Genomic DNA, 18,650 nt, shown 5'->3' on the forward strand with positions numbered 1-18,650 from the left:
AGGTTTTTACTTCCAGCTGCTCTAAAATACTGGAGACTAAAAGAGATATCAATTTAATGATTCAGCATTCATATTCATTTGTTAAGTCCTAACTTCTATGTATAACTCCACCATCACCTTTGATCTTTCCATGCCTCTCTTTAGAGTTGTTTGGGCTATGGCAATTCTAATTTTTGATATTGGAAGGGGCAGTCACTAATATGGGGTAGGGAGATGGAACTATCTGATGTTCTGGAAAGACTGGGCTAGGTTTCAGGACTTATCTGGGCCAAGGACCCATCTAGAAGTTGTAACTTTCTGGAAAGTTACTCTAGTGCCTGGAACCCTTGTGAATCTATGTATTGCCCTAGGTGTTCTTTAGGATTGGCTGGAATGGTCCTGGCTGGGGGTTGGCAGGTTATGATAGGTAGCAGGGTCTACCTGAAGCTTGTGTAAGAGCCACCTCCAGAGTAGCCTCTCCACATTATTTGAACTCTCTGCCACTGATATATTAATTACACTTCTTTTCCCCCTTTTGGTCAGCATGTAATTGTTGATCCCACAGTGCCAGGTCTGGATTCATCCCTGGGAGTCCTCTCCCACGTCGCCAGGGAGATTTTCACTCCTGGATGTCATGTCCCACGTAGAGCAGAGGGTAATGATTTCATTTTCAGAGTTGGGCTTAGAGAGACTGAGGCCACATCTGAGCAACAACAGAGGTCCTCCAGAAGTAACTCTTAGGCAAACCTATAGGTGCTCTAAGCTTCTCCGCTACCTATGTAAGCTTCACAAGAGTAAGCCTCATGATCGAGGGCATGGCCTATTCATCTGGGTGTCCCTAAAGTTTGACGCAGTTTCAGGGGATTCGCTGATGTAAGGTTTGATACTTCCATATTCTTTCTCCCCTCCCTCAGGGAACTTTGCCAATAGTTTTTGATTATCTGCTTAATATACTCTAGGAGGTTTCCAGGTATTAAAATAATCTATATAAGATTAAAGGATCTCCTTCTTATTCTGTGCTTGCTGTGCTTCAATTGTTCAAATGAGGTATACAGATAGGTTGAATCAGGTTATGCACTACAGAAAATTTTAGTTCCAGATCAAATAAACCTTTCTTCCATCGGTCTCAAAGAATATGTTCTGAATTACTTCAACCCCAACCTGTTTGGCTTCATTCTTATCTCTTAATATCAGGTTTATATATATATATATATATATATATATATATATATATAAAACAGCCTCTTAAAATCCAGAATAATAATCACCATTCCAGACTTAATGTGTCTGCTCTGAAAGCTTACAATCTAGGCCCCTGTTTTCTTATAAGCATTTTCTAAAGGTGACCATACCATTATTTTTTTTTGTTTCTGACTTATTTTGTCTCACCAAATATCGCACATATTCATCCACATCGTTGCATGCCTCATGACATTGTTCCTTTTTGAAGCAGCACAACTTTCATTCATAAGTATACACCATAACTCGCCAATCTACTTCCCCATCAGTGCATCCTTCAGCCACCTGCCGTCATCGGGCATCATGTAGAGGGCCCAAAGTTCACAGTGCATCAACGTTCCCAATTTTAGATAATTTCATTGTTACCAAGAGACAGAAAACCAATAAACACACCCTCACCAAATAGGAAATCTAAACCTCTCCTTAACTCTTGTCCCTCACCCCATTATTTACCTCTGCTGTTGCTGTGGTAGCACTGATGGTTTCCTTTTGAACATAGCTCATATCATGCAATAGCCGTTTTCCCCCCGTACCCTGGACTTAGTCATTCTTTGTACAAGAATCATGTTTTGAAGTAATTCTTGCAAGAACTAATTAACACTAATTTCTACTGTTAATCAGTGGAACATGTAGGTCTATGCAACCCCTTTCAATCTTGTTCATCTTCAATATGGTAATATTACTTATAGACCCACTAGAGAACCACCTTCACTTCTATCTATTCCCTTACATTGTAGTGCAACCTCATTAGCTAACAGTTCATCCATCTCTAGCTTCTATGTATCTCTAAGTCATCTATATTCTGTATTATAAGCCTTTGATTATACCTTTATGCTGGTCATAAAAGTGGAATCATGCACTATCTGTCCTTTTGTGTCTGGATAATTTCATTCAGAATTATGTCCTCAAGGTTCATCCATCTTGTCATGTGCTTCAGGACGTCATTTTGTCTTACTGCTGCAAAATATTCCATCGTATGTATATACCACATTTTGTTGATCCACTCGTCTGTTAATGTGCATTTGGTTTGTTTCCATCTTTTGGCGATTGTGAATAATGCTGCTATGAATATCGATGTGCAAATGTCTGTTTGTGTCGTTGCTTTCAGCTCTTCTGGGTATATACCAAGTAGTGCTATTGATGGGTCATAGGGCAACTCGATATTTAGTTTCCTAAGAAACTGCCAGACAGATTTCCATAGTGGCTGCACCACTGTACGTTCCCACCAGCAGTGCATAAGTGTACTGGTTTCTCCTCATCCTCTCCAACATTTATAGTTTCCTGATTGTTTAATAGCAGCCATTCTTATAGGTGTGAGGTGGTATCTCATTGTACTCTTGATTTACATTTCCCTTATAGCCAATGAAAATGAGCGTCTCTTCATGTGCTTTTGAGCCATCAGTATTTGTTCTTCAGAAAAATGCCTATTCATATCTTTAGTCCATTTTATAATTGGGTTGTTTGTTATTTTGTTGTTGAGTGGTATGATTTCTTTGTATATACAGGAAATCAAACCTTTGTCTGATATGTGATTTCCACGTATTTTCTCCCATTGAGTTGGCTGCCTCTTCATCTTTTTGACAAGGTCTTTTGAGGTGCAGAAGCATTTGATTTTGAGGAGCCCCATTTATCTATTTTTTCGTTTGTTGCTTGTGCTTTGGGTGTAAAGTTTAGGAAGCTACCTCTTATTACAAGGTCTTAAAGATGTTTTCCTACATTTTCTTCTAGAAGCTTTGTGGTGCTAGTTCTTATATTTAGGTGTTTGATCTAGTTTTTATGTATGGTGTAAGAAGGAGTCCTCTTTCATTCTCTTGGCTATTGATATGCAGTTCTTCCATGACCAATTATTGAAAAGACTATTTTGTCCCAGCTCAGAGGATTTGGGGTCCTTGTCAGAAATCAGTTGACCATAGATTTGGTGGTCTATTTCTGCACTCTCGATTCGATTCCATTGGTCAATACTTCTGTCTTTGTGCCAGTACCATGCTGTTTTGATCACTGTGGATTTATAATAGGTTTTAAAGTCAGGGAGTGTTAATCCTCCCACTTTGTTCTTTATTAGGATGCTTTTAGCTATTCTGGATCTCTCTCCCTTCCAGATGAATTTGGTAATTAGCTTTTCCAAATCTTCAAAGTACATTGTTGAAATTTTGATTGTTACTGTGTTGAATGTGTGGATCAATTTGGGGAGAATTGACATCTTAACTATATTTAGCCTTCCTATCCATGAACAGGAAATGTCTTTCCACTTATTTAGATCTCCTTTGATTTCTCTTAGCAATGTTATGTAGTTTTCGTACAAGTCCTTTACGTCCCTACTTAAGTTCATTACTAAGTATTTGATTCTTTTAGTTGCTATTTTGAATGGAATCTTTTTCCTTAACTGACTCCTCAGCTAGCTCATTGCTTGTGTATAGAAATGCTACTGATTTTTGCGCATTAACTTTATATCCTGCCACCTTGCTGAATTTATTTATTAGCTTAAGTAACTTTGTTGTAGATTTCTTAGGGTCTTCCAAGTATAGTATCATGACATCTGCAAATAATGAGAGTTTTACTCTTCCTTTCCAATTTGGATGCCTTTTATTTCTTTGTCCTGCCTGATTGCTCTAGCTAGAACTTCTAGCACAACGTTGAATAATAGTGGTAACAGGGGGCATCCTTGTCTTGTACCTGATCTAAGGGGGAAGGCTTTCAGTCTTTCTCCTTTGAGTACGATACTGGCTATCGATTTTTCATATATTCCCTTTATCATATTGAGGTAGTTACCTTTGAGTCCTATCTTTTAGAGTGTTTTATCAGAAAAGGATGCTGAATTTTGTCGAATACTTTTTCAGCATCAATCGAGATGATCATGTGATTTTTTCCTTTCAATTTGTTAATGTGCTGTATTACATTAATTGATTTTCTTGTGTTGAATCATCCTTGCGTTCCTGGTATAAACCCCACTTGGTCGTGGTGTATAACTCCTTTAGTGTGCTCTTGGATTCGATTTGCGAATATATTATTGAGAATTTTTGCAACTATGTTCATTAGGGAGATTGGCCTATAGATTTCCTTTCTTACAACATCTTTACTCAGGTTTGGTATTAAAATGATATTAGCTTCCTAAAATGAGTTAGGTAGAATTCCTTTTTCCTCAATTTTTTGGAAAAGTTTGAGCAGGACTGGTGTTATTTCTTTCTGAAATGTTTGATAAAATTCCCCTGTGAAGCCATCTGGCCTTGGGCTTTTCTCTGTAGGAAGATGTTTGATGACTGATTGAATCTCTTTACTTGTGATTGGTTTGTTGAGATCTTCTATTTCTTCCTGAGTCAGTGTAGCTTGCTTGTGTGTCTCCAGGAATTTGTTCATTTTACCTAAGTTGTTTAGTTTGCTGCTGTACAGTTGTTCATAGTATACTCTTATTATTTCTTTTATTTCTTCAGAGTGTGTGGTAACGCACCCCTTCTCATTTCTGATTTGTTTATTTGGATCCTCTCTCTTTTTTTCTTTGTCAGTCTTGCTAGTGGCCCATCAATTTTATTGATTTTCTCAAAGAACCAACTTTTGGTTTTATTGATTCTCTCTATTGTTCTTTAGTTCTCCCATTCATTTATCTCTGCTTTAATCTTTGTTATTTCTCTTCTCCTATTTGCTTTGGGGTTAGTTTGCTGTTCTTTCTCAAGTTCCTCCAGGTTTGCTGTTAAGTCCTTGATTTTTGCTCTTTCTTATTTTTTGATATAGGCATTTAGGGTAATAAATGTCCCTCTCAGCACAGCCTTTGCCACATCCCATAAGTTCTGATAAGTTGTATTCTCATTTTCATTCATCTCCAGATAGCTACTCATTTCTCTAGCAATTTCTTCTTGGACCCACTGGTTGTGTAAGAGTGTGTTATTTTATCTCTATATATTTGTGAATGTTCCCATTCTTTGGTGGTTATTGAGCTCCAGCTTCACCCCATTGTGATCAGAGAAAGTGCCTTGAATAATTTCAATATTTTTAAATTTATAAAGACCTGTTTTGTGCCTCCAGCATATGATCTATCCTGGAGAATGTTCCATGAGCACTAGAGAAGAATGTATAACCTTGTGCTTTGGGGTGAAATGACCTATATATGTCTGTTAGATCTAATTCATTTATTAACTTATTTAACTTCTCTATTTCCTGTTTAATCTTCTGTCTGGTTTTTCTATCTATAGAGGAGTGTGGTATATTGGAGTCTCCTACTATTATTGTTGAAACATCTATTGCTCCATTTAGTTTTGCCAATGTCTGTCTCATGTACTTTGGAGCTCCTTGATTGGGAGCATGAACATTTACGGTTGTTATATCTTCTTGGTGAAGTGACCCTTTAATTAGTATATAGTGTCCTCCTTGTCTCTGATGATGTCTTTACATTTAACGTCTATTTTGTCTGATATTAGTATAGCTCCTCCTGCTTTCTTTTGGTTACAACTTGCGTAGAAAATCTTTTTCCATCCTTTCACTTTCAATCTATTTGTATCCTTGTGTCTAAGATGAGTCTCTTATAAGCAGTATATAGCTGGATTGTGTTTCTTAATCCATTCTGCTAACCTGTATCTTTTAATTGGTAAGTTTAGTCCGTTAACATTCGCCATTATTACTGCAAATGTGTTTCTTGATTCCACCATCTTATCTTTTTTATTTTATTTGTCAGATCTATATATTCTTTCCCCTCTTTCTCTTTGTGTTCTTTAAATTACCCTTCGTGGTACTCTTCAATTTTGTGCCCTCCTCCAGACCTCTCTCTCCTATCTTTTTTGTTTTTTTTTTTCAGCTGGCAGAACTCCTTTTAGTATTTCTTGTAGGACCAGTCTCTTGTTGACAAGTTCTTTCGGGACTTCTTTGCCTGTGGAAATTTAATCTCTCCCTCAGTTTTGAAGGACAGTTTGGCTGGGGAAAGTTTTGGCTGGAAGTCTTTCTCTTTCAGGATTTTGAACATATCATACCACTGCCTTTTCTCCTCCAAGTTGCTAGTTGAGTAGTCTGAACTCAGTCTTATTTGGTTTCCCTTGTATATAGTAGATTGTTTTTCTCTTGCTGCTTTCAGGATTTTCTGCTTCTCTTCAACATTTGACAAACCAATTAGTATGTGCCTTGGGGAAGGCCTATTTGGATTTATTCTGTTTGGAGTTCTTTGGGCTTCTTTGACTTGTATATTTATGTCCTTTATGAGGGGTGGGAGGTTTTCCTCCGTTATATCCTCAACTACTCTTCCTAGCCCTTTACTCCTCTCTTCTCCTTCTGGGACACCAATGATTCTTACATTTGTGTGCTTTGTTTTGTCTCTCATTTCCCTGAGTTCCCATTCAAGTTTTTCCATCTTTTTTGCCATTTGCTGTTTTGAGTCTTTATAGTCAATTATCCTGTCCTCTATATCACTGATTCTTTCTTCTGTCTCTTCAAATCTGGTGTTGTTTGCCTCTAGTATGTTTTTTATTTGGTCAACAGTCTTTAATCTCTATGATTTCTGCTATTTTTCTATTTATTCTTTCCAATTCATGTTTGTGCTCTTTTACTGTCTTCTTGATCTCCTTTACGTCATTTGCTGTCCCACTTATTTTATTTAGTAGAGTTGTATGAACATCTTTGATTAGTTGTTCTAATGTCTGTGTCACCTTTGGTGTTTTAATTTGGTCATTAGGCAGGACTATAACTGTCTGCATTGTGATATGCTTAGTGATCTTCTTCTGTCTTCATGGATGTAAATATCCTGATTGATTTACTTTGGGAGTTGATTTCTTTCAGTAGTCTAAGGCCTTGTGTTTGTGGGATGGTTGTACAGCAGGGAGCAGGGCATGGGGTGGAGCACTCAGTATGGTGATGTGTTTCAGGTCAGGTATGGGCACAGGCTGGGGATGTTATGCTGATGCTTGTCAAAATGGGCACCCGGTGGCCAGAAAGGATGTAGCTATGCGGGTGCACCAGTCTGGGGGGTGTAACCCTGGTGTGTGCTGGTCTAAGGCACAGGGCCCTTTGTGTGCATGTGTAGAACTGTGGCAGTAGGTTGGCATTATGCCTTCATGGATTGGGGGCAGATGTGACCAGGCTGTGCAGGTCAGCACTTTCTCAGAGCTGCGAAGTGAGGCTGAGGGCTATGCACTTGCACAGTTCTAGGACGGCTGTAAAGTGTAGTTCCCAGAGCTGAATGATGTGATTGGGGGTCGGGGTGTATGTGTGGTCCTGGGAGTGCTGTAAATGAATGCACTGAGCTCAGGGAGGGTGGGTGAGGCTGTGCAATCCTATGGGCAGGGTACAGGGGTAGCCTAGGTATGGAGGTTATTGCTGGCAACCTTTATGTGCTGCCAACAGCCTGCAGGGAACAGGGAGGGGGAGGTAGTGCTTGGGAGGTATGCAGGAGAGGTGGTTTGGGCTGCACTTGGGGTGGGGGTGGGGGGCAGATACATCCACTGGGGGCTGGTGGGGTGGGGGCACCTGGAGCACGAGGAATGGGAGTGGGTGATGGGGTTCAGGTGTGTGGGGTGTGGGGTGAATCGCCAATCACGGGGCTGTGCCAGTGAGGGTAGCGCACCCAAGAAGTGTGGCCTGGCTTACTTCCTAGTCCTGCACTCCAGTCCGTGCACCTCCATGGGCTCTGCCGCTCCATGCCTCCATGCCAGGCTCCAGCTTTCTGCCTCTCAGTTCCTTGGCTTCTGCAACCAGCGCTGCTGCATGTGGTGCAGAAGGCTCTCCCAGGTCAGGTACACTCTGGAATCACCACCTCAGTCGCCTTCCTATCCCTTCTCCAATTTTTCCGTGGAGCAGAGCTAATCTTGAGCTACTCTAGTCAGCCATATTCCGGGAAGTCCCAGTTTTAAATGTTTTGACATATTTGTTTTATCCCTCTCTCTTACTACTTGTCTATTCATATTATTTTTTTCTGAACTATCTGCAAGCAAGTTGTGTATACCATGCTACTTTTCTCCTTTAGTACATCAGTGCACATTTCACAGGGACAGGGGCATTCTCATTCGTAATCACAATGCAGTTATCAAATCCAGGAAATGTAACAGTGATACAATATTTTATTGTATCTACAGTCCTTACTCTGACTTTTCCAGGTTTGAGGGAGGACTATTTTGTTCTGTTTGGTTCCCCACGGCAGAAGGAAGATTAATGGGGAGACATAATGACAAATATGGTGTTTTAAATATATAATGTAAAGACTGATCTAAAAAATTGGAACTGTCTTAAAGATTGGAACTAACAACAATGAGTGAAATGGCCTTTCTCTCAAAATAGGAGATTTCCTGTTGCTGGAAGTATTTAAGTAGAGACTACACAATTACCTGTTAGGAATGAGAGAGAGAAAATCCTTTATGAATATGTGCCACAGAATAAGCTTATCTGTACGTGTACTTCTGCAAATCAGATGACTTCTATTTGAAGCACTGGATTGATTCTTTTTTCATTTACAATTTCTAATGTCAGACTTGCCCTTTGTGTAGCTGAAGTAGCCAGACTCTCTCATGGCACGATGTTTAAGCAGAGTTCCATCAGCCTGAAAGCATTTTCTCCTAACATGTTCTATAAGCAGTCTTGAAATAATACTGTCTAACATGTACTATGTGCTTACTATGGGACAGGCACTGGTTTAAGTACTTTGCAAGTATTAACTCAAGTCTCAAAAAGAAACACCTTAGGATGGGATGTAGTTATGATTATTATCCCTATTTTCCCAGTGAGGAATCTGTAGTTAAGGCAGATTTTGATGTCTTAATTTGGTTCAAGTCCATTGTGTTAGAAAATGTAAGATACTATGTTCCAGTTGAAATGAGTATGTATGGAAATTTTTTAAAATTTTGCGTCAGTTCTTTTTTTAACTTTTTTTAATTGTAAAATATAACATATATACAAAAAAGCAATACATTTCCAAGTACATTTTAACAAGTAGTTACAGAACAGATTTTAAAGTTTGGAATGGATTACAGTTCCACGATTTTTCATTTTTTCTTCTAGCTGCTCCAAGAAACTGGAGACCAACAGAAATATCAATGTATTGATTCAACAGTCATACTCATTTTTAAAATCCTATCATCTCTATTATACTCCTCCTTCTCTTTAAATAATATATATACATAAAAGCAATAAATTTCAAAGTACATTGAAAGTATTAGTTTTGGAACAGATTTCAGAGTTAGGTATGAGTTACCATTCCATTATTTTAGGTTTTTATTTCTAGCTACTTTAAGGTACCAGAGGCTAAAAGAAATATCAGAATAATGATTCACCAATCATACTCATTTGTTAAACCCTACCTTCTCTGTATAAGTCCACCATCACCTTTGCTCTTTCTTCCACTCTTTAGGGGTATTTGGGTTATGCCCAGTCTAACTTTTTCATATTGGAAGGGGCTGTCAATAATATAGGATAAGAGGGATGAAACTAGTTGATTGCTTCAGCTCTCAAAAAGAAAAATGAAAAAGAAAGAAAACAAGAACGTACTTCAAGACTTCAAGAAAATTATTGTTTATTTATACTTATTCTTTGTAATTTAATTTGGAGTTTTTTGTTTGTTTGTTTTTTATGTTTTTGGTCCATATTCTATTTCTACATTTCCTGAATTTCTGACTGTTGCTGTTGTTGTAATTATTATTTCTATTTTAGACATAAGCTTTTTAACTTATTTCACATCACAATTTGGGATTAAAGATTTCCTAGAGATTGTCCTGTGTAATGTTGTGAAATTTTTCCTGCTACGGTAACATGTTAGAAGGCAGAGGAACCAGGAGGATGGCCCCTTCTTTCCCTGGCCTTGTGCACTTCGTATTTTTAAAAACAGTTAATTCCTATTTCCGACTAATCCATCAAATTTCAGTTTAAATAATCACATCCTCAGAGAAGATTTTGCTACCCTTCAAGACTAGGTCAGATTCCCCTGTTACTCGCTCTCACTGCATCATCCACCTTTCCTTCATAACAATTGTCATATTTAATTACATGGCTGCTTTTCTGTCTTGACAGTAAGACTACAGCTCCCTGAGGGCCCTTGTGTGTTTTACTGGGGAGATGGGAACATTCTGTTCCAGCACAACATTCTAGACATACTGCACATCACCAATGTGAATTTTTTTGTGGGAGAGCTTTTCTGGGGAGTTCTTCAGGTTGACCTTGATCTAAAAATTCTTTTCAAGGATACTAAATGAATGACATGTCCCTAGTAGTCTCCCATCTTGTATGAGGTGGTCTCTCATTTAGTTATTAGGATTGTGGCACTGGTTATCTCACTTTTTATTTTTTATTGCAGTAATGTGTGTGTGTGTTTATTAACATGAAATTTGCCATTTTAGGGTAAAATATTTGGAAATCACATATCTGATAAGGGTTTACTATCCAGAAGATATAAAGAATTTTTACAACTTAACCATAAAAAGACAAATAACCCATTTAAAAAGAAACAAAAGACTTGAATAGACATTTTTTGAAAGAGAAATACAGATCGCCAAAAAGTTCATGAAAAGATGTGCAACATCATTAGCTATTAGGGAAATTCAAATCAAACCACAATGAGACACCATTTCACACCCACTAGAATGGCTACTTAAAAAAAAATTACAAGTGTTGGAGAGGATGTGGAGGAACGGAAATACTCTTTCATTGTTAGTGAGAACATAAAATGGTGCACAGCTTCTGTGAAATACAGTTTGATGGTTCCTTGGAAAGTTAGGTAAAGAATTACCTTATGATCTAGCAATCCTACTTCTAGGATTTGAAAGCGGATATTTGCACACTTATGTTCATGATGGCATTATTCACAATTACTAAAAGGCAGAAGAAACCCAAATATCCATCAACTGATGAATGGATAAAAAAATGTGGCATAAATGTACAATGAAACGTTATTCAACAACAAAAAGGAATGAAGTTCTGATACATATGATAACATGAATGAACCCTGAAGACATTATATCAATTGAAATAAGCCATACACAAAAGGACAAATATTTTATTATCTCATTGATATGAAATAATTAGAATAAGCATACTCATAGAGTCAGAATCTAGAATATAGGTTACTGGGGGCCAGAGTGGGGATAGGGAATGGGGAGCTAATACTTAAATTGTACAGACTTTCTATTTGGGTTGATTGTAAAGTTTTGATAATGGATAGTGGTGATGTAGCACAACATTTTGAGTATAATTAACATTACCGAATTATATATATATGAATATGATTAACAGGAGAAATTTTAGGTTGCATATATGATACTAGAATAAAATTTAAAAAAATACATAGATCTGTACAACACAAACAGTGAACCCTCTTGTGAACCATGGACTATAGTTAATAGTGTAATTATAAAAATGTTCTTTTATAAATTGTATGTACCACACTACTGCAAAGTGTTAATAATAGGGTGGTATATGGGAACTCTGTATTTTATACCTGATTCTTCTGTACCCACAACTTCACTAATAAAAAAATTGCCATTTAGTGGAGAGAACTGCCTGAAAATGTAGAGCTGTGTTCCAGTAGCCATGTTTCTTGAAGATGATTGTACATTGATATAGCTTTTGCAATGTGACTGTGTGATTGTGAAAACCTTGTGTCTGATGCTCGTTTTATCTATAGTATGGACAGATAAGTAAAACATAGGGATTAAAAATAAAGAAATAATAGGGAGAACAAATGTTAAAATAAATTTAGTAGATTGAAATGCTAGTGATCAATGTATGGGACGGGTAAGGGGTATGGTATGTAAGAATTTTTTTTTCTGTTATCTTTTTATTTCTTTTTCTGAACTGATGCAAATGTTCTAAGAAATGATCTTGTTGATGAATATAGAACTATGTGATAAAAAGGAATGTTCATATTGTATGTTGATTGGTTTTATTAATAAAAATTTTAAAAGTAAATGCATAAAATAAATAAATACAGTCTAAGTGATTATGCCAAAAGTAAAAAAAAATTGCCATTTAACCATTTTAAAGTGTACAATTCAGTGGCATTAGACTTACATGTTGTTCTCCCATCAACCAAAACTTTTTTCATCACTATGAACAGAAACTTTCTACCCATTAAGTAATAACTCCCTATTCTGCCACCCCACCTCTACCCCTGGCAAACTCTAATCTACTTTCTGTCTCTATAAATTCAACTATTCTAGATATTACATACAAGTGGAATCATACAATATTTGTCCTTTGGTGTCTGGCTTATTTCACTCAGCATGTCTTCAAAGTTCATCCACGTTGTCACATGCATCAGAACTGCATTCCTTTTTTATGGCTGAATAATATTCCATTGTATGTATATACCACATTTTGTTTTATCCATTCATCAGTTGACGAACACTTCAGTTGTTTCCACCTTTTAGTTATTGTGAATAACACTGCTGGTGTTTTATAGTTTCATGAGCAGTGTAAAAGTATCTGTTTGAGTCTCTGCTTCCAATTCTTTGTGGTATACACATAGAAGTGGGTTGGCCAGGTCATATGGCAAATCTATGTTTTACTTTTGGAGGACCTGCAAAACTATGGAGTTTTGCAAAAAACTGCAGTTGCACCACTTTACATTCCCATCAGTAATGCCCAAGGGTTCTAATTTCTCCACATGCTCACCAACTTATTTTCCTTTTCCTTTTTGATAGTAACCATCTTAGTGGTTGTAAATGGTATCTCGTGGTTTTGATTTGCATTTCGCTAATAACAAATGATGTTGAGCATCTTTTCATGCATTTATTGGCTGTTTGTATATCTGCTCTGGAGCAATGTCTATTCAAGTCCTTTGTCCATTTCAAAAATTAGGTTGTTTGTCTTTTTGTTGTTGAGTTCTGAGAGTTCTTTCTTATATTCTGGCTAGTAAGCCCTTATCAGGTATATGATTTCCAAATATTTTCTCCTATACTGCAGATTATTTTTTCATTTTCTTAATAATGTCATCTGATGCACAATTATTTTTTATTTTGATGAAGTCCAATTTACCTAATTTTTTTCTTTTCTTACTTGTGCTTTTGGTTTCATTACCAAGAATCCATTATCAAATACAAGGTCCTGAAGATTTCTCCATAAGTTTTCTTCTAAGAATTTTATGATTATAGATCTTATATTTAGGTTGTTGATCCATTTTGAGTTAATTTTTGTTTATGGTGTGAGGTAGGGGTTCACTCTCATTCTTTTGCATATGAATAGCCAGTCTTCTCAGCACCTTTTGTTGGAGAGACTATTCTTTCCCCATTGAGTGCAGTTGGTAGCTGTCAAAACTCGTTGGCCATAAATGTGACGGTTTATCTCTGGACTGTCATTTCTATTTCCATTGGCTTATGTCTATCCTTTTACCGGTACTACTCTGTTTTGACTACTGTAGCTTTTTAGTAAGTTTTGAAGTCAGGAAGTGTGAGTTCTCAAACTTTGTTCTTTTTCAAGATTATTTTGGGTATTTGGGGCCCTTGTAATTCCATATGAATTTGAAGGTTAGCCTTTCCATTTATGCAAGAAAGGCTGCTGGAATTTTTTTTTTTTTTTTTTTTTTTTTTTTTTTAAAGAAAGACAGAGAAGGAAGGAAGGATGGAAGGAAGGAAGGGAGGAAGAAAGGGAAACATTTTCTTATTTTATTATATTTTGTTTGTTTGTTTGTTTTTTACATGGGCTGGGGCCGGGAATCGAACCGGGGTCCTCCGGCATGGCAGGCAAGCACTCTTGCCCGCTGAGCCACCGCGGCCCGCCCGGCTGCTGGAATTTTGATAATGATTGTGTTAAATCTGTGAACTGCTTTGGGTAGTATTGACATTTTAACAATATCGTCTTCCAATCCATGAATTCAGATGTTTTCCCATTTATTTATGTCTTCTTTAATTTCTTCCAGCAATGTTTTATAGTTTTCACATTCTTGATTATATTTTCCCTAGGTATTTTATTCTTTTAAATACTATTATAAGTGTAATTGTTTTCTTGATTTCATTTTCAGATAATTCATTACTGGTGTAGAGAAACACAATTGATTTTTGTTTGTGATGCCCCATCTCATTTTGCTCTGTAATGTATGTAGCCCCAGTACCTGGCACACTATAGCTATTCAATAAATGTTTGATGAATGACTGAATGAACAAATAAAGATCCAGTTCCAGTCCAGAAATGCTAGCAAAAGAAAACAAAAGTGAGAAAACGGTGCCCCTGGAGGCAAAAATATCTTAGTATCAAAGATCAGAGCCAGCCAATGACTCAGTCCAAACCCGGATTCGGTAGATACGGCAGAGAGTTGTGGTCCAGGCCATAACTTTGGACAGCAGCAGCAGCAAAAAAGGATCTCTATTTAGGGCTAGGATGCTGCAGTTGACTAGGAGTAATCTGCTTTCATGGGTTAAACCCTTCTGGAAAGACAGGTTGCAACAGAACGTGCAACCCTGTGGTTTTCTTCTTTGGGGATAGAAAAGTGGAGCAGTGCCAAAAAGTGCTAGAAGAAGACCTTAAAAAAGGCCTTTGAGAGGAAGGGTCTTGCTGGCTCCAAAGTAACTGTGCTCTCTCATTAAATGGTTTTCACAAAGCTGCCATTTCAATTTCTCCATTGGTCCCCAGGTGGCAGCAGTGTGTTACTTTTATGTTGCACGTTCCTGCTACATCCTCTGCCTAGACACCATCTCTTGATTCCCCCCCATGGCAAATTTAGATCTGGGGTTTCCTCACGCTATACCAAGAAAAGGCTCAAAATGTATCTTCTTTCTGGGAGTGACCCCATTGGTCTTTCCTTGGTGGCTTGCTCCCATGACCCTGACCCTCTCATTGCCACACCAGAATACCCCCAATACTTTTGAAAATCACAAACTAATTATTCCCTCCAGCATTCTACAGTCAACATGTCCAAAACAGAATTCAGATTTCTCATCCACCCTCCCCACACCTACCCCTGTCTACTCTTATCTATATCATCTCAAACCTCTCCCTCCCATTCACCGATTCCTGATGAGTCCATCTCTAAAATATTTCCCATCTGGTCCCTTATCTCCAATTTGCCTGGCACATATCAGGCCCTCATCATCTCTTGTCTAATCTAGTTCATCTGCTTATCTCCATTATCTTCCAACCACTATCCACCCTGCTACCATGATCTGTGCCCTTACTCAAGCTCTTCCAAAGGATTAGGAATGCCGCCTTTTCTTAATCTATTCAGATTCTACCCATGAGTCAAGGGGCAAATCAATTAGCCCTCCTTCAAGAAACTTTTCTGGATTTCCTCCCAGCCCCCACCTTCATCATTCTTTCCACTGCTTGTCCGTAACACTTTACTTGGACCTCCTTTTATAGCTCTAATTTTAACATTCTTCCTTGTAGATTATTCATCATTCATGGAAATTATTTATATATATATAAATGTCTTCCCCCAGCCATTAGCCCAGGATTGGCATCTATGTGGCACAAATGCTTCAACTTGCTCCCCAACCGGTACCCAGTGGAGACACCACCCATAGATCTTAGCTCTCTTTCCCACTGAGCCCAAACCCAGTCTCAAAATCTTTTTCAAAATAGCCCTGCAGCAGAACTGGTCCACAAGATGAAACATATTCTCTCTCCCTGCTCTGGATTATAAGCAACTATAGGATAAAAATGATGTCCTAGTCTTCCTTGAATCCACCACAGCATTGTCACATAATCTATGCTCACTTAAAGGTTTCTTGAAAGAGTAAATAAAAAAGTAATGTGGAATAGAGTAGACCCTGGCAGCAGAACTGTGACTCCCAAATACCACCATTCAATTTAATTCACCTTTTTCACTGCAATGTCTTACTGGTGATAGTCACATGACTTGTATCAATGTATCCCAATTGTAGTCAAGCCAGCAACTTAACAAAAACTGCATGACTAAGTGTATACTCAGCAAGTTGAAAAAGCACATACTTAACCGCACATAATTTTTCTCAACCTAGCATTCAGACCCACAGCCTGTTTTTTCCACATCACTTTCAAATTTTAAGTCCACTTAAAAAGATATTGCACAATTTTGGTCTTAATCCATGCTGAGATGCTCTCTTTCACATTTCTAATGTGCTTATAACAGTCCTGGTCCTGAGTGAAACAATGGTATGACACAGATATGCTCTGAACTGGTGTTTGTAAAAACATTTTCTAGATATATTAGAAGTTGGCGTTTATATGTACATGTGCATGGCAGGATTTTATAAGGAACATTATGTCTTGGCTTGCTTGGTATTTGCTTGGTTATGTAAGAACTTCTAAATTTCAGGGACAAATTGACTTTTCTCTTCTTTTACAGATGTCTTCCTGTACTTATAAAAAATTTCCAGAATCCAAGAGGAATGTAAACAGCAATTCATTCTTAGTTCAGTTCTCCAGTTGGTTGAACAAATAAATGAATGAATAAATAGAGAAAGCAGCAAAACTAGATGGTTTCTGACTTTCAGACCGTTGTTCTTCTTCTGTAACTCTAGCGCTGATCTCCATGGGTCCCCTAAGTGAAGGCAGGGTGGCCCTTGGCTGTGAAGCCAACAGTTAACCCACACCTCTCTTGGCCTGAATTTTTTTAATGGTCCGTTAGGTTCTTCAGCGCTCCCAGGTACTGGCCAGCCTTATTTTGACCTGCATGGCAGAGTGTACATCAACCTTCACACGTTACAGGGATTGTGTTGCACTACCTTCCTGAGAAGATGGTTAGTTTGGGCTTCAAGCTACCTATTTTACTGTCAGAGAACAGCTATCCATCATTTTCACTGTTTTTTTCCCAGTTCTCATTCACCCTAGGTGTGCAGGGAGAGTATGGATCTGTGTTTTTTCCTGACAACCGACAAAGTATAAAACAAAACCAGAAAGTACAACTTTGATTTTAAGTGTTTTCAGAAGCCCGAATAAACGAGTTAAGATAATGATTCTAATACTGCTAACTGAATTTACAGTGCAGAAATATTTTCCAAAGTCAGTGCAATTGGAAACTGTCATATCATTACAAATTCAGTACAACAAAGGCAAATACTAAGTATAATATAGTATTACTAGAAATGATTGCTACCATCAAGATTGTCATTTTCTCCCATGAGAAGGAAAAAGAAATTGGCCCCAGAATAACAATATGTGCAATCACAGCTACCATTTATTAAAGCTCACCATGCTAAGCATTTTATGTAGTTTATTTCATTGATGCTTAACAATGCTATGAGGAAGTTTCTTTTATTGCCACCATTTCACAGATGAAAACTGAATCTCAGATAGATCAAGTTAAGGGAATCTTTCAAATAATACAACCAAAAGACAAATAAATGGAACATGGGAGGAAAAAGATGTGAAAATTAGAGAATCAGTCCAGGATGTCCTATATCCAACTACTAGAGAAAAAAAAAGGGAAGATAGTATGCAAGAAATAGTATAAGAAAATGTCTCAGAAATGAAGGATGAGTTTCTAGGTTGAAAGAGCTCACAAAACCACAGCCCAGTAATATATGGAAGAAGTTCCATAGTAAGGCATATCATTGTAAATATTCTGGGGACCAAAAGAAAACCTTTAAAGCTTGCAGAGGAAAAAAGTCACATTCAGAAATTTTGAAACCAATATGGAATCAGTCCTCAAAAGTAACATTAGAAGCAAGAACACACTGGAATAATGCTTCTAAAATTCTGAGAGGAGAAATGTTTTTAATTAAGTATTCTTCACCTAGTGAAAATTTTGACCATGTGTGAAGATATATTCAGACATAGAAGGATTTTTTTTAATTACCTCCTATGCAATCTTTCTAAGGCAGTCAGTACAGAATGTTGTCTAGCAAAACTAGGGCTTACACCAAGAAAGAGGACAATCTGAGAACTAGGGAAAATAATCTAATATGGAAGAGAGGCAAAGGGAATTCTTAAGACAATAGCTGGATGATACGCCTAGAGAATAACCATTCTGGAATGGACTAGGAGAGTAGTAAACTCCAGAAGGATTGTCTCCAAGAAAAAAAAAAAGGAACTTTAGATTGCTTGATGTGTTTGACCATATAGAGTGGAGTTTCATGGTTGTGTCAGAAAGCTTAAGGCTAAACTTATGCCAGGTACATAGAAAACTGATTAAACTAAAAGAGATAATTTCAGGAAAAACAAAATAAAGGAGATATAAACAATAATACTCAACATGGATCTATTGTGGGCAATGCTTGCATAACTATAATGCAAATAGTGAATAGTTTGACCATATATTTTTATATTCATGGAACAGGAATGTGTATGTGTGTATGTGTGAGCAGGTAAGGGGTATATAAGAAAGCTAATTCCTCATCTTCCATAGCAGAAATTTAGAAATACATCATTTCTAAATCTAAATCAATATAAGAAATAGCATCAAGTATTATGGTGTTTTTCAGAAGACTTAAATACCAAAAGAAATAGTTAGAAATGTTAAACGTGGGTGCCTCTGTGCATTAATTTTTCTATTCCTGCCATAACAAGTTACCACAAACCTAGCAGGTTAGAACACCACAAGTTTATTATCTCACAGTTTCTGT

General features: G+C 37.4%; 1 long non-coding RNA gene across 1 annotated transcript in view; it reads left to right on the forward strand.

Annotated features, from left to right (window-relative positions):
• Positions 1-16,548, forward strand: part of LOC143671632 (uncharacterized) — a 42,383-nt gene extending 25,835 nt beyond the window's left edge. Inside the window, exon 3 of the long non-coding RNA XR_013169624.1 lies at positions 16,433-16,548. This is a non-coding gene — a long non-coding RNA (uncharacterized LOC143671632). The remainder of the gene's footprint in view (positions 1-16,432) is intronic.
• Positions 16,549-18,650: the final 2,102 nt, after the last annotated feature.

This window comes from Tamandua tetradactyla, chromosome X (genome assembly GCF_023851605.1).
Source record: "Tamandua tetradactyla isolate mTamTet1 chromosome X, mTamTet1.pri, whole genome shotgun sequence".
Taxonomy (NCBI): domain Eukaryota; kingdom Metazoa; phylum Chordata; class Mammalia; order Pilosa; family Myrmecophagidae; genus Tamandua; species Tamandua tetradactyla.